Source organism: Panthera tigris, chromosome C1, assembly GCF_018350195.1.
Source record: "Panthera tigris isolate Pti1 chromosome C1, P.tigris_Pti1_mat1.1, whole genome shotgun sequence".
Lineage (NCBI taxonomy): Eukaryota > Metazoa > Chordata > Mammalia > Carnivora > Felidae > Panthera > Panthera tigris.
The window spans coordinates 111,401,439-111,413,448 of record NC_056667.1 but is presented as its reverse complement, the minus strand read 5'-3'; the positions used below and the strand labels follow the sequence as shown (position 1 = coordinate 111,413,448).

At 39.4% G+C, this 12,010-nt stretch overlaps 1 long non-coding RNA gene across 1 annotated transcript in view; it reads right to left on the bottom strand.

The window, feature by feature from the left end:
• LOC122240869 overlaps positions 1–10,753 on the bottom strand; it is a 54,427-nt gene extending 43,674 nt beyond the window's left edge. Inside the window, exon 1 of the long non-coding RNA XR_006220608.1 lies at positions 10,635–10,753. This is a non-coding gene — a long non-coding RNA (uncharacterized LOC122240869). The remainder of the gene's footprint in view (positions 1–10,634) is intronic.
• Positions 10,754–12,010: the final 1,257 nt, after the last annotated feature.

Genomic DNA, 12,010 nt, shown 5'->3' with positions numbered 1-12,010 from the left:
TCCCATACATTAACATCCTTACATCTCAGGCTCTTCTTACCTTTTGCCAGCCACAAGTAAAAAGAAGTTGGGAACAGACAGAGCCTGCTAAGGGTGATGGCAAGTCCATTATCCCACAATAGGATCTCCTCCTATTTCCAAGCCAGATCTCACCTTCCTTAATGGCCCTGCTTAAGTTCTACCTGCTTAATGTCTGGACCCATTCAAATATTATCTTACTCTTCCCTAACTTTTGTATATTTAATTCTGTGCAGTTTTTCACTGTCCCATTATTTTTTAGGTGGAAAGTCTAATTTCTCTGGCAAAACTCTATACCACTTAAGGAGTAAATTGCGTCTATTTTTCTTTTTGTTTCCTTTGTTCCAGGACAATGCACTATGTTCAAGTAGCCACATCCATCCCTATAGTGAAAGAGAGGCACCACATAAAACTCATGGAAATCAAGGACAAAGTTATGGAGCAACTATGCATTGAAGCTTTCATTCATTCACTTACCCACACAAGCTTGGGCATTTTAATCTTCTGCTCTGTATTTTACTATTCTCTTCTTCTGGAAAGAGGATAATGATTATTTTTCAGAATCAGACATAGTTCATGCAAAAAGCCTGGTACCAAGCCTTACAAAAAATAGGACAAAGCAAATTCAACAATTATCATTATTAAAAAGATCAACATAAGTTTACACCCTTTGTTTACAAACTGGCTCCTCAATGACACAAGCCAGTGTATTCTTTACATCCTTTTTTGTTTGTTTATTTATTTTGAGAGAGAGAAAGAGAAAGAGAGAGAGAGAGAGAGAGAGAGAGAGAATTCCAAGCAGGCTCAGTACTGTCAGCTCAGAGCCCAATGTGGGGCTCAAACCCATGAACTGTGAGATCATGATCTGAGCCAAAATCAAGAATCAGAGGCTTAACTGACTGAACCACCCAGGCTCCCTGTGTTCACATTTTATCCTAACTCATTATGTTCATGATAAATTTGCCTGACCCACCACACATACCTCTGTCTCTTTCTTGCGTATTTTTTTAAAATGTTTATTTATTTTTGAAAGAGACAAAGACAGAATGAGAGTGGGTTAGGGGCAGAGAGAGAGGGAGACACAGAATCTGAAGCAGACTCCAGACTCCGAGCTCTGAGCTGTCAAAACACAGCCCGATGTGCAGCTCTAACTCACGTCCTGTGAAATCATGACCTGAGCCAAAGTCGGATGCTCAACCGACTGAGCCACCCAGGTGCCCCTCTTTCTTGATATTTCCAATGCAGTTTTCCTCTTTATTCTGGAAATGGATCATTCTGTGGGCCTTCCCTGATATCGCACCTTCTAGTTATATTCAGTCCACGTGCCCCCACTGGGACCCTTGTACCTGAATATCCCTGAGGAGAGATCTCACAAAGACATCAGTACACATTGAAAATGGGACCTCAAGTCTCTATGTATCCTTAGGTTAATTCTGACATCATAACAAAACTTTTCTACCAACTCTTCAGTTAAAGACATTGAAGCTCAGTAAGCAAGACAGAAACACGTGAACTAAGGCAATGGTTTTGCGTTCTGAAAAGTCAGCTTTCTCTCAAATACACACCTCTTTTACTTCTGCCTCTCCTATTATTCCCCTATTCTGTACTGAAAACCATTGCTAGAATGCCTTTGGACTAGGTAGATAAGCTCCCATTTTTGTCCATGGCTATTTTTTATCATTATACTTGGGCTTCTGCTTGGTGGGTTCTTAATCGGGTCTTGCACCACACGTAGTGAATCAACCCATGTGGTTTCACAGGAAGTGAGACATCTGTAGTGGGCCTAGAACATGATGTTGCCAAGCCTGCTCCTGTTCAATGGCCAGAACTGAAGAAATGTATTTATTCTCTGTATAAGATTCCCAACCTTTACAATCTCTCAGCCTTCCAATTTATCCACATAAAATTTCTCTATCTGAAATATTCAGACCTCCAAGAACTTAAAAGTTAGCTCAAACGTATATCTCTGGAGATTTAAAAGGGATTCCAGGGGCGCCTGGGTGGCTCAGTTGGTTAAGCGTCTGACTTCAGTTCAGGTCATGATCTCACAGTTTGTGGGTTTGAGCCCTGCATCGGGTTCTGTGCTGACAGCTCAGAGCCTGGAACCTGCTTCAGATTCCATGTTTCCCTCTCTCTCCGCTCCTCTCCTGCTCACACTCTGTCTCTCTCTCTCTCAAAAATAAAATAAACATTAAAAAAATTTTTTAAGGGATTCCAATGTTCCCATACACTCCAGCTCATGGATTTTGTTTATGAGAGTTGTTCTGACTTTCATTCACATACTCCATTTATTCATTCTGGCTACTCTTGCAATAAACTTGAGTATCTGATAATCTAGTCCATGCCCAGTTAGAAATAACAAATTAGCGAAGGTAGTAATCTTCCTAGAAGTTTGGTCTCTAACAAGAAAAGATAGCTGATAGGAAAGTAAGAAGAACAGAAGATCTGTAAAAATAAGATACGAGAATGCAAAATTTATCCTAGTGACTGATTACATTCAGAAGCACTTCCAGCTTCGCCACCATCCCCTTCAGCCCTCCTTATTGTTCTGTTTGATGATTACAACTACCTCCTACTGGTTATCCTGCCTGAGACTTCCTTCATGCTATCTGATTCTGCCAAGTGTTATTAGAGCTACCTTCCTGTGAAAGAAGCTATACTTACTTTAATGCCTCTGTTGCACTGTGTTTGCCTTCAGGACACTGTTTTAAAATGTGCCCAGAATTTTGTTCTTGTTTGCAGGTACGGTGAGGTTAGCAGCTCGGGAATTGACTGCCACTGAGACAATAGTTTGCTACTCACAGTTCCTAAAAAGAGGGGTCATGCCACACCATGCAGGGCTGCACAGAGAAGCACCAGGGTCAGTCAGGACACAGAAGGAACAAGAAGGGAACATGGGCAAGAGGCTTTGTTGTGGTTTTCATAAGAAGGAATGGGTGAGGCAGGTTCAAGCTGCTGACCAGGTATAGAATTGGATAGTTTGAGTAATTTCAGCATGCTTTGGGCTCTGGGGCTGCCCCTAGTTTTCCCATCTGGGAGCTGGCCCTGGAGTGGTTTAGGGAAGAGGAATAGCATTCTGGACTGCAGGAGCCCATAAAAGGTTGCAAGTAGGAGTGTGAACTTGGCGTTGATTGATTGCATCTCAAAGACATGCTCATAGGCAAGTAGTTTACTATTTCTAGGAATTAGCTGTACCTGGGAGGGCAGTGTCTCCCCTGTCAGCAAGGCCCTAAGATGTCAAAGCATTATAAAATACATGATATAAAGCAATAACCCACATGTTCATACAGACACATCCTTCTTCATTAGGACCTGAGGTCAGTCACACTCTGCTCATCTCTCCTAACTTCATCCCCAGCCAATCTGCAGTACCCTCCAGGTCCCAGGCACACCATCATCCTCCACTGGGAGCAAGCCACTCATGCTCTCCCTCAAGCCACTCCTGTGGCTTTTCCCATGTTGTTCCATGTGTTGAGAACTTCTTTCCTCACATTCTTCACCTAGTAACTTGTCTGGAGCCTTCAGAAACCCTGCTCATGTTCCCTGAGTCCCTCTGGTACATGCACATGTTCTTTCCTGTCATCTGCTATTCAATTTTGTTTATATCTCTGTTGTGTTTAACATTTAATTAGTTGTGTTATTTATCTGTTAGCGAGTGTGTCTCTTCCACCAGAGTAGGCATCCTATGAGTAGAGACCATCTTATCTGTCCTTGCCTCCTCCTCGTTGATAGCATGTATATTAGATGTCATGGGCACACACCTAATATCTGTTGGGTCCATGGTACTCTTGGGCCCTGTTGTGTAGAAGCAAGCAGCCATATGAAGTTAAATAACTCCAAATGTATTATCGTGTTAAAGTAAAGCTGCTTGGCCTCACATTAGGACTTAAACTTGGAGGCAAGTAATCTGATGAAAATAGGATTTATTAGTAAAGCCAAAAAGCATCCTTAATCTTAGGAATTTGATTAGCTTGGATTATGGAAAGCTGATTTTTTTTTTTTAATGAAAAATAGTTCCTCCCCATATCTCAGAGCTCTACTCAAATGTGTGTGCCTGGCTTAAAGGTGAGAAGCGGAGAGGTTTAACTTAAGTGTCTGTTGGAGATTTTGGAACCAATGCTGCTTCATTCAAATTGTGAGGTTAGAGAAGTTTAGCTTTTCATTGGATGGAGAATTCTAGGGATAACCCTGCAGAGGAGAGAGGAAGATTTGGCACAGCAGTGGGCTTTCTCCAGTCACCACTGAAATCTTACTCTGTGGAGAGTCTGACTTTGCCTTTGAATTATTGAGCATAAAGTAATTGTTCATTTAGCCCTCCTTAGCTCCTCAAGACATCTATTAATGGAGTGTGGATGACACATGAGATTGTCACAAATGCATTATACCACTCTTGTGTTTGCTCAAATGATGGCATCCTTTTTGTTTAGCCCAGTTTATATGAGATTCTCCACAAAGCAGTTTACAAACTCTTCTTTACCTAAGGAGCAAATGCTGATCCTGAAGGCCCAGAGTGCTTATTCCTATTAAAGTGTCAATGAACTTTACACACACACACACACACACACACACACACACACACGTGTATGTATGCATGTATTAATAGGTATATATACATGCATATGAGAGAGAAAGAGATAGAGATAAAGCTGGGATATAAAGATATATCTATTTTAGGTTCTTATTCAAATTATTCAAAATAATTTAAGAGATTTTTAAACAAACTTTTTTTCTGTATATTTTTTTAAATTGTAAATGGATTTTTATTTTTTGTTTATTTCAAATTTTTATTTAAATTTTAGCTGGTTAGCGTACAGTGTAATATTTGTTTCAGGAGTTGAATTTAGTGATTCATCACTTACATATAACACCCAGTGCTCACCATAACAAGTGTCCCCCTTAGTACTCATCACCCATTTAGTCCATTCACCACCCATCCCCCTCTATCAACCCTCAGTTTGTTCTATATAGTCACGAGTCTCTTATGGTTTGCTTCTCTCTCTCTCTCTCCCCCAATCTTTGCTTTTTCCTTCCCATATGTTCATCTGTTTTGTTTCTTAAATTCCACATGAATGAAATAATATGGCATTTCTCTTTCTCTGAATGACTTATTTTACTTAACATAATACATTCTAGCTCCATCCACATAGTTGCAAATGGCAAGATTTCATTCTTCTTGATGGCTGAGTGAAATTCATATATACATATATGAATATTATATATATACATATATATAATATTATTTGTCCATTCATATACATATATGTGTATATATGTGTGTGTATATATATATATACTATATCTTCTTTATCCATTCATCAGTAGATGGACATTTGGGCTCTTTCATAGTTGGACTATTGTTGATAGCACTGCTATCATTGAGGGGCATGTACCCCTTTGAATCTGTATTTTTGTATCCCTTGGATAAATATCTAGTAGTGCAATTACTGGGTCACAGGGTAGTTCTATTTTTAATTTTTTGAGAAAACTCCATACCATTTTCCAGAGATCCTGCACCAGTTTGCATTACCACTGACAGTGTAAGAGGGTTCCCTTTTCTCTGCATCCTCACCAACATCTGTTGTTTCCTGATTTGTTAATTTTAGCCATTCTGACAGGTGTGAGGTGGTATCTCATCGTGGTTTTGATTTGTATTTCCTTGATGATGAGTGATGTTGAGTGTATTTTCATGTGCCTGTTAACTATCTATCCTCTTTGGGAAAATGTCTATTCATGTCTTCTGCCCATTTCCTAACTGGATTACTTGGTTTTTGGGTCATGAATTTGATAAGTTCTTTATAGATGTTGGATACTAACCCTTTATCAGATATTTCATCTGCAAATATCTTCTCCCATTCTGTAGGCTGCCTTTTAATTTTGTTTATTGTTTCCTTTGCTGTGCGGAAGCTTTTTGTCTTGATGAGGTCCCAGTAGTTCATTTTTGCTTTTGTTTCCACTGCCTCCGGCAACATGTCTAGTAAGAAGTTGCTGGGGTTGAGGTCAAAGAAATTGCTGCCTGTGTTCTCTTCTAGGATTTTTACAATTTCCTGTCTCACATTTACGTCTTTCATTCATTTTGAATTTATTTTTGTTTATGGTGTAAGAAAATGGTCCAGTTTTATTCTCCATGTAGTTTGTCCAGTTTTATTCTCCATGTAGTTTGTCCAGTTTTCCCAGCACCATTGGTTAGAGAGACTGTCTTTTTTCCATTGGGTATTCTTTCCTACTTTGTCAAAGATTAGTTGACCATACAGTTGTGAGTCCATTTCTGGTTTTTCCTTTCCATTTCATTGATCTATGTGACTGTTTTGTGCCAGACAGATCATCTAAGCAGAAAATCAACATGGAAACAATGGCTTTGAATAACACACTGGACTGGATGGACTTAATGGATCTATTCAAAATATTTCACCCTAACGCAGCAAAATACACATTCTTTTTGAGTACACATGGAACATTATCCAGATTTTATCACATACTGGGTCACAAATCAGCCCTCAAAAAGTACAAAAATATTGAGTTCATATAATTTATATTTTAAGACCACAACATTATGAAATTTGAAGTCAACCACAAGAAAAAATTTGGAAAGACCACAAATACATGGAGGTTAAAGAACATCCTACTAAAAAAATGAATAGGTTAACCAGAAAATTAAAGAAGAAATTAGAAAATACATGGAAACTCTTCTATAACTTAAAATGAATGTGACTTGATATGTTTGAAATAGAGTGTAAAAGAAATTTTAAAACATTCCAAATGACATAGTCTGAGGAATTCTCTTTATTAATGAGATTCTTGTAGATAAAGTGGATAATCATGGGGATGGAGAACATTCTACTGGCAAGAATGACCTTGACTGCAAAAGGAAGACCCCAGCTTTTTGTCCTGAAGCTCACTCTGGGACTTGTGGCATTAGATACCTTACCTCCAGCTTCCTCCAATGCCACACTCCTCACTGGTGAGGGCCCCATTTGTTCTGACACTACGCTTAAGAGCAAATGGCCAATTGTTTCATGGTTGCTCTGCCCTAAAGTATTTCTAACCACAAGTGATTTGTGAAAACAAAAGGATATAATTAAGTGCTGGAATAGATTTGATTTATTAAGCATGGGATTATTTCTGACATTTATAGTGTGACTCAAAAAGAGTCCTGAGCTGGAAAATATGTACTCATTACTTTGCATGATGTTTATTTAAGAGAGGGAGATGTGACCTGAGGCAAATGTGAAAAGCTGGAAGTTTTTCTCCAGTTCTCCTTTCCCTGAGGGTTCTTGTCAGGTCTATTCCATTTCATCATGAGCTCTTTACAAGAGCCAAGGTGCTCATTTGCTTTCTCCACACAGACCAAATCAGAAACATCATTTTTACTTTAACTGAAAAGAATTTTAAATTTAAAGAAAAATTGCAAAAGTAAAAGCAGTGTGAAGAATACCTATGTGTCATTTATCCAGATTGAACTGTTGTTAACATTTTACCTTATTTGCTTTATCATCTGCTTAAATCTGTTTACCTATTATCTATCTATTATCTATCTATCATCTATCTACCTATTTATCTATTATTTATTATCTATCTATCTATCTATCTATCTTCTATCATCTATCTACCTATTTATCTATCATCTACCAATCTGTCTAATCCATCTTCTATAATCTATTATCTATCTGTCTATCTATTTATCTATCATCTGTCTATCCATCCATCCGTGCATCCAACCATCTATATTCTCTTTTTTTAAAGTTTATCTATTTTTTTGAATGAGAGACAGAAAGAAAGAGAGAGACAAAGCACATGAGGGGAGGAGGGGCAGAGGGAGAGAATCCCAAGCAGGCTGTGCATCGTCAGTAAAGAGCCCAACGTGGGGCTCAAACCCATGAACTGTGAGATCATGACCTGAGTCTAAGTCAAGAGCCAGATGCTTAGCCAACTGAGTCACTCGGGGACCCCTAACCATCTATATTATCTATCTATCTATCTATCTAATCTATTTATCTATATCCTTCTAGCTATCATATATATATACATATATATACACACATATATATAATATACAAATATGTGCATATGCATGTACACATAAGCATGCATGTTCACATGTTTATACATGTTTTAGACAATGTGAGAGTAAGTTAAATACACCAGTCTTTGTCTCCTAAACACTTGAATGTGCATTTCCTAATAACAGGGATATGCTCTTATGTAAGCACAGTACCATGATCAACTTCAGTAAATTTATGGGTGTTGTGCTTTTACTTAGCCTACCGTTCTGTTCCAACTTTTTTAGTTGGCCTAATAATGTCCTTTATAGCATTTCCCCCCTCTTGTTCAAGGGTCCAGGAGAGAGTCAGGTACTCCATTTAGTTGTCATATCTGTTTGCCTTCCTTTAACCTCAAACATTTCCATAGCTTTTCCTTGACTTTTATGACATTGTCATTTTTGAAGAATACAAACTCACTTTTTCCCCCTCCTTTTTGATTAAATGCAACTATTCTCATTCTGGATCTGTCTGATGTTCTTTCATGATAAGATTAATATTATGTATTCTTGCAATGCAGCAAAGTTGATGTTGTGTTCTTCTCTGGGTTTTGTGCCTGCATGTCCGTCTGTCTTTCATAGATGATGTGACTATTGGTCACCCAGACAGGGAGTTTCCCAATTTCTCCACCACATAAGAACTGTTTTTCCCCTCCTCAAAACTACTAAGCAGACAGTAGAGAGACATTGTAAGACCATGCAAATATCCTTCTCCTTATCAAAATGTTCCTACATTTGGCATCCACTGATGATTCTTGTTTGGTGCAATCTTTACCATCCCAGTTGCCAAATTCTAGACACTATCTCCACCTTTAACAGATGACCTTCAGTATTCTACTGTAATAATGCTTTACCAGTTACCTATCTATCCATCAGTCTTTCAGTCTATTATCAACACCAACTCATACATTTCTATTTTAAATGGTTTACAATTCATTACTGTATTTAACTATTTTATTCTTAAGTTGTGCTATATTTGGCTTGCTGAAATCCCCTCTATGCCCTTGCAACATGCTTGTATTTTTTTTTTAACATTTCTTACTTTCTGGCATACAAGGTGCTCCAAACTCTTTATGTAACCTGACCAAACTTGATCACTGATTTCTCTGTTTGGCCCAGGTGCGTTTAAAAAAAAATTTTTTTTACATTTATTTATTTTTAAAAGACACAGAGAGAGATGCAGCACAAGTGGGGGAGGGGCAGAGAATGAGACACAGAATCCGAAGCAGGCTTCAGGCTCTGAGCTGTCAGCTAAGAGCCCAATGCAGGGCTCAAACTCACAAACCATGAGATCATGACCTGAGGCGAAGTCGGACCCTTAACCAACTGAGTCACCCAGGTGCCCCATGCCCAGGTGCTTTTTAGTGTGGATGGTATTAGAGACCCAGATCCCAACATCAGGTGTGATAACTTCTCCTAGGATGGCTTTGCTTCTTGGCTTTCTCAGCAGACAGGGATAGGAAACACTACATACTTTTCACATAAAGATGCACATACATACAAATATGCATGCATACGCACAGATGTATGCATATACCTGTGCATATAAACACACCTGTGCACATGTATTATATGTATTTTGGAAACCCTGAGTTCACACCAATACCTTCAAGCTTAATCAACCTCCTATCCGTATTTGAATGTTGCTTCTTCCACAAGGAGTATCTTGGCTCCCAACAGCTTCAACATGTTTATTATTTGCTCAACCCTGTATTACACCTACAATAACTCAAGAATTATGCCAATAAAACTAAAATAAGCAAACTAACTCAAAAGTTTATGTCTGTGTGTTGCACCCCCACACAGAGTCGAACACTGTGGCCATTAGCTACTAGAATTAGTTCTTTTCTTGTTTTTTTTTAGCTCCCCCCTCAGTGTGTTTATTTAAACAAAATTCATTTAAAACATAATTACATTCATTTGTTTCAGTTTTCTTTCAGTTTTAGATATATTCTTCTCATTTTTATTGACTTGACTTGAATTTTTTAATATGTAAGTTACAGAGAGACTTTTAAAAAGTCAACCATGATGAAAGTTATATTCAGAACAGTGATCCTCTGTGTCATAAGCCTTCAGCCCAGCCCTCTCCTTACTGTCTTCCTATAAGTAACCAACTTGATTTTTAAACATATACTCTCCCAATGTTCTTTTTAACCTAAATCAACCTCTTTAACTAACCCTTCCCTTATCCTGAGTGGCAGAAGTAGAAGAAAAGCACCCACATTCCTCAAGTGTCTGGAACCATCAGCCCTCACAGCATCCCTAGGGAAAAAGTATCATCTCAGCCTGAGATAACGGGGGGATCTTCACCTGGAAAAATGCTACTCATTCTGCAACAAGAAAGGGGAATGGATTTGGCATATCTTCAACATTAGGGGTTAGGAGGTCAGGAAACAGTAATGGTTCAGGGCCTTGGGTGTCTCTGTGACCAACAACCTTCCAGACCCAGCCATTCTGAAACTATGGCCATGGTCTACACAGATGGCTACATAGAAGGGTAAAAATTATAAAATTGGGCTACTAAAGAGCTGTAATCAGAGTCAATACCTATAGTGTGATCTTATAAGTCACAGGTACATACCCTAACACTGTGGAAGGGAGATTCCTTCTTCAGATCCAAAGTCCAACAGCAGTCATAGACTCCTAAGCCCCATCTGTAGGGGATGGGGATACACCTGGCTTCCCAGCCATCAGGCTCCAGTGGTGATCCAACAGGGACAAACAAGATGATGTGAGGACCAACTGACTTATAGCAATGACACTGTGTGGTCATCACAATTGGCAAAAGGGCTGTATATGCCCTGCTACCTATGGTCCCTCCCTTGGAGGTGATGATACCCAGAACTGATTTCTTGGATGAATAAACACTTGGATTCCTTCCCAGCAGGAAGGACCATAAGGACAGAAAACAACATTCTCATGATCGCTTGAGAGGGGGAAACCTTGAATCATTTGAGTATTCCAAAGAAAGTAATTGTAATTCATACCCAATCAAGAGAAGGCTATGCCAAGTTTATACATGCTTGGGAAAACAGGCTCAGGGATACCAAGCAGTTGGCAAACATCACACGCTTAGTAAATGGCATAGCTAGGCTTAGAATCTTCAACCTTCTGAATACAAAGTCCATGCTCTGAGGACAATGCAGAGGAAGTCAGGGACCTGGGTTCCCTCTCTGCATATCTCTCAGCAGCTCACATCTCTTCTCTATGCCTCATTTTCCCCACTTGTCTACTGCGGGGGTGGGTGTGACTACTTCTAATGACCTTCCAGTTCCAAAATGAACATTTCACCCTGGTGTATGTTTGGGGCAGGGGGCATTTTCCAGTGACAAGGGAAATAAATAAAAGAAACAAATCAATTTAAGTAATGAAAGTTCAGAAAAGATGGAGGAAAGACATGGGTTGGCTGAGGTGTGGATACTGGAGTTTTCTAGTTCCTAATGTCATGAGTGTGGTGGAAAGGCACCAGCAGGGCACTGGGTGACGATGCATGGGATCCACAGGCCTCAGGCTGAAACCAGCATGGCAGGACAGGAACCACTGAAAACCTCCGTGGTGTCCCTCTGGCTAGGAGCATTTTGTATATGTGTCCACATTTAATTCTTATAGGAACTTTATGAAGTAGGTGGTAATACCCATCTATGCTACAGATGGCCATATTGAATCTCAAAGAGGTGAGGATCTTGCCTTTGGCATGTAGCTGGATAAGGAGGGAGGCAGAATGTCAGACCAGCCAGTCTGAAGGACTCATTCCTTGCTGCAGGCTCCAGGCCCCAGGGGAAAAAGGCCATCACAGTCAGCAGCAGGAAAAAAGCCACACGGTGTGCCAGTTCTTTCTGGCTTTTAAGATATTACTGTGTAAAAGGGGCCCCTGGCTCTCACATTCTGCTGCTTCCTTTTCTCTACCTAGTTTTGTAAAGTATGTCATTTGGTAATTAATTTTTCAGATCTACAAGG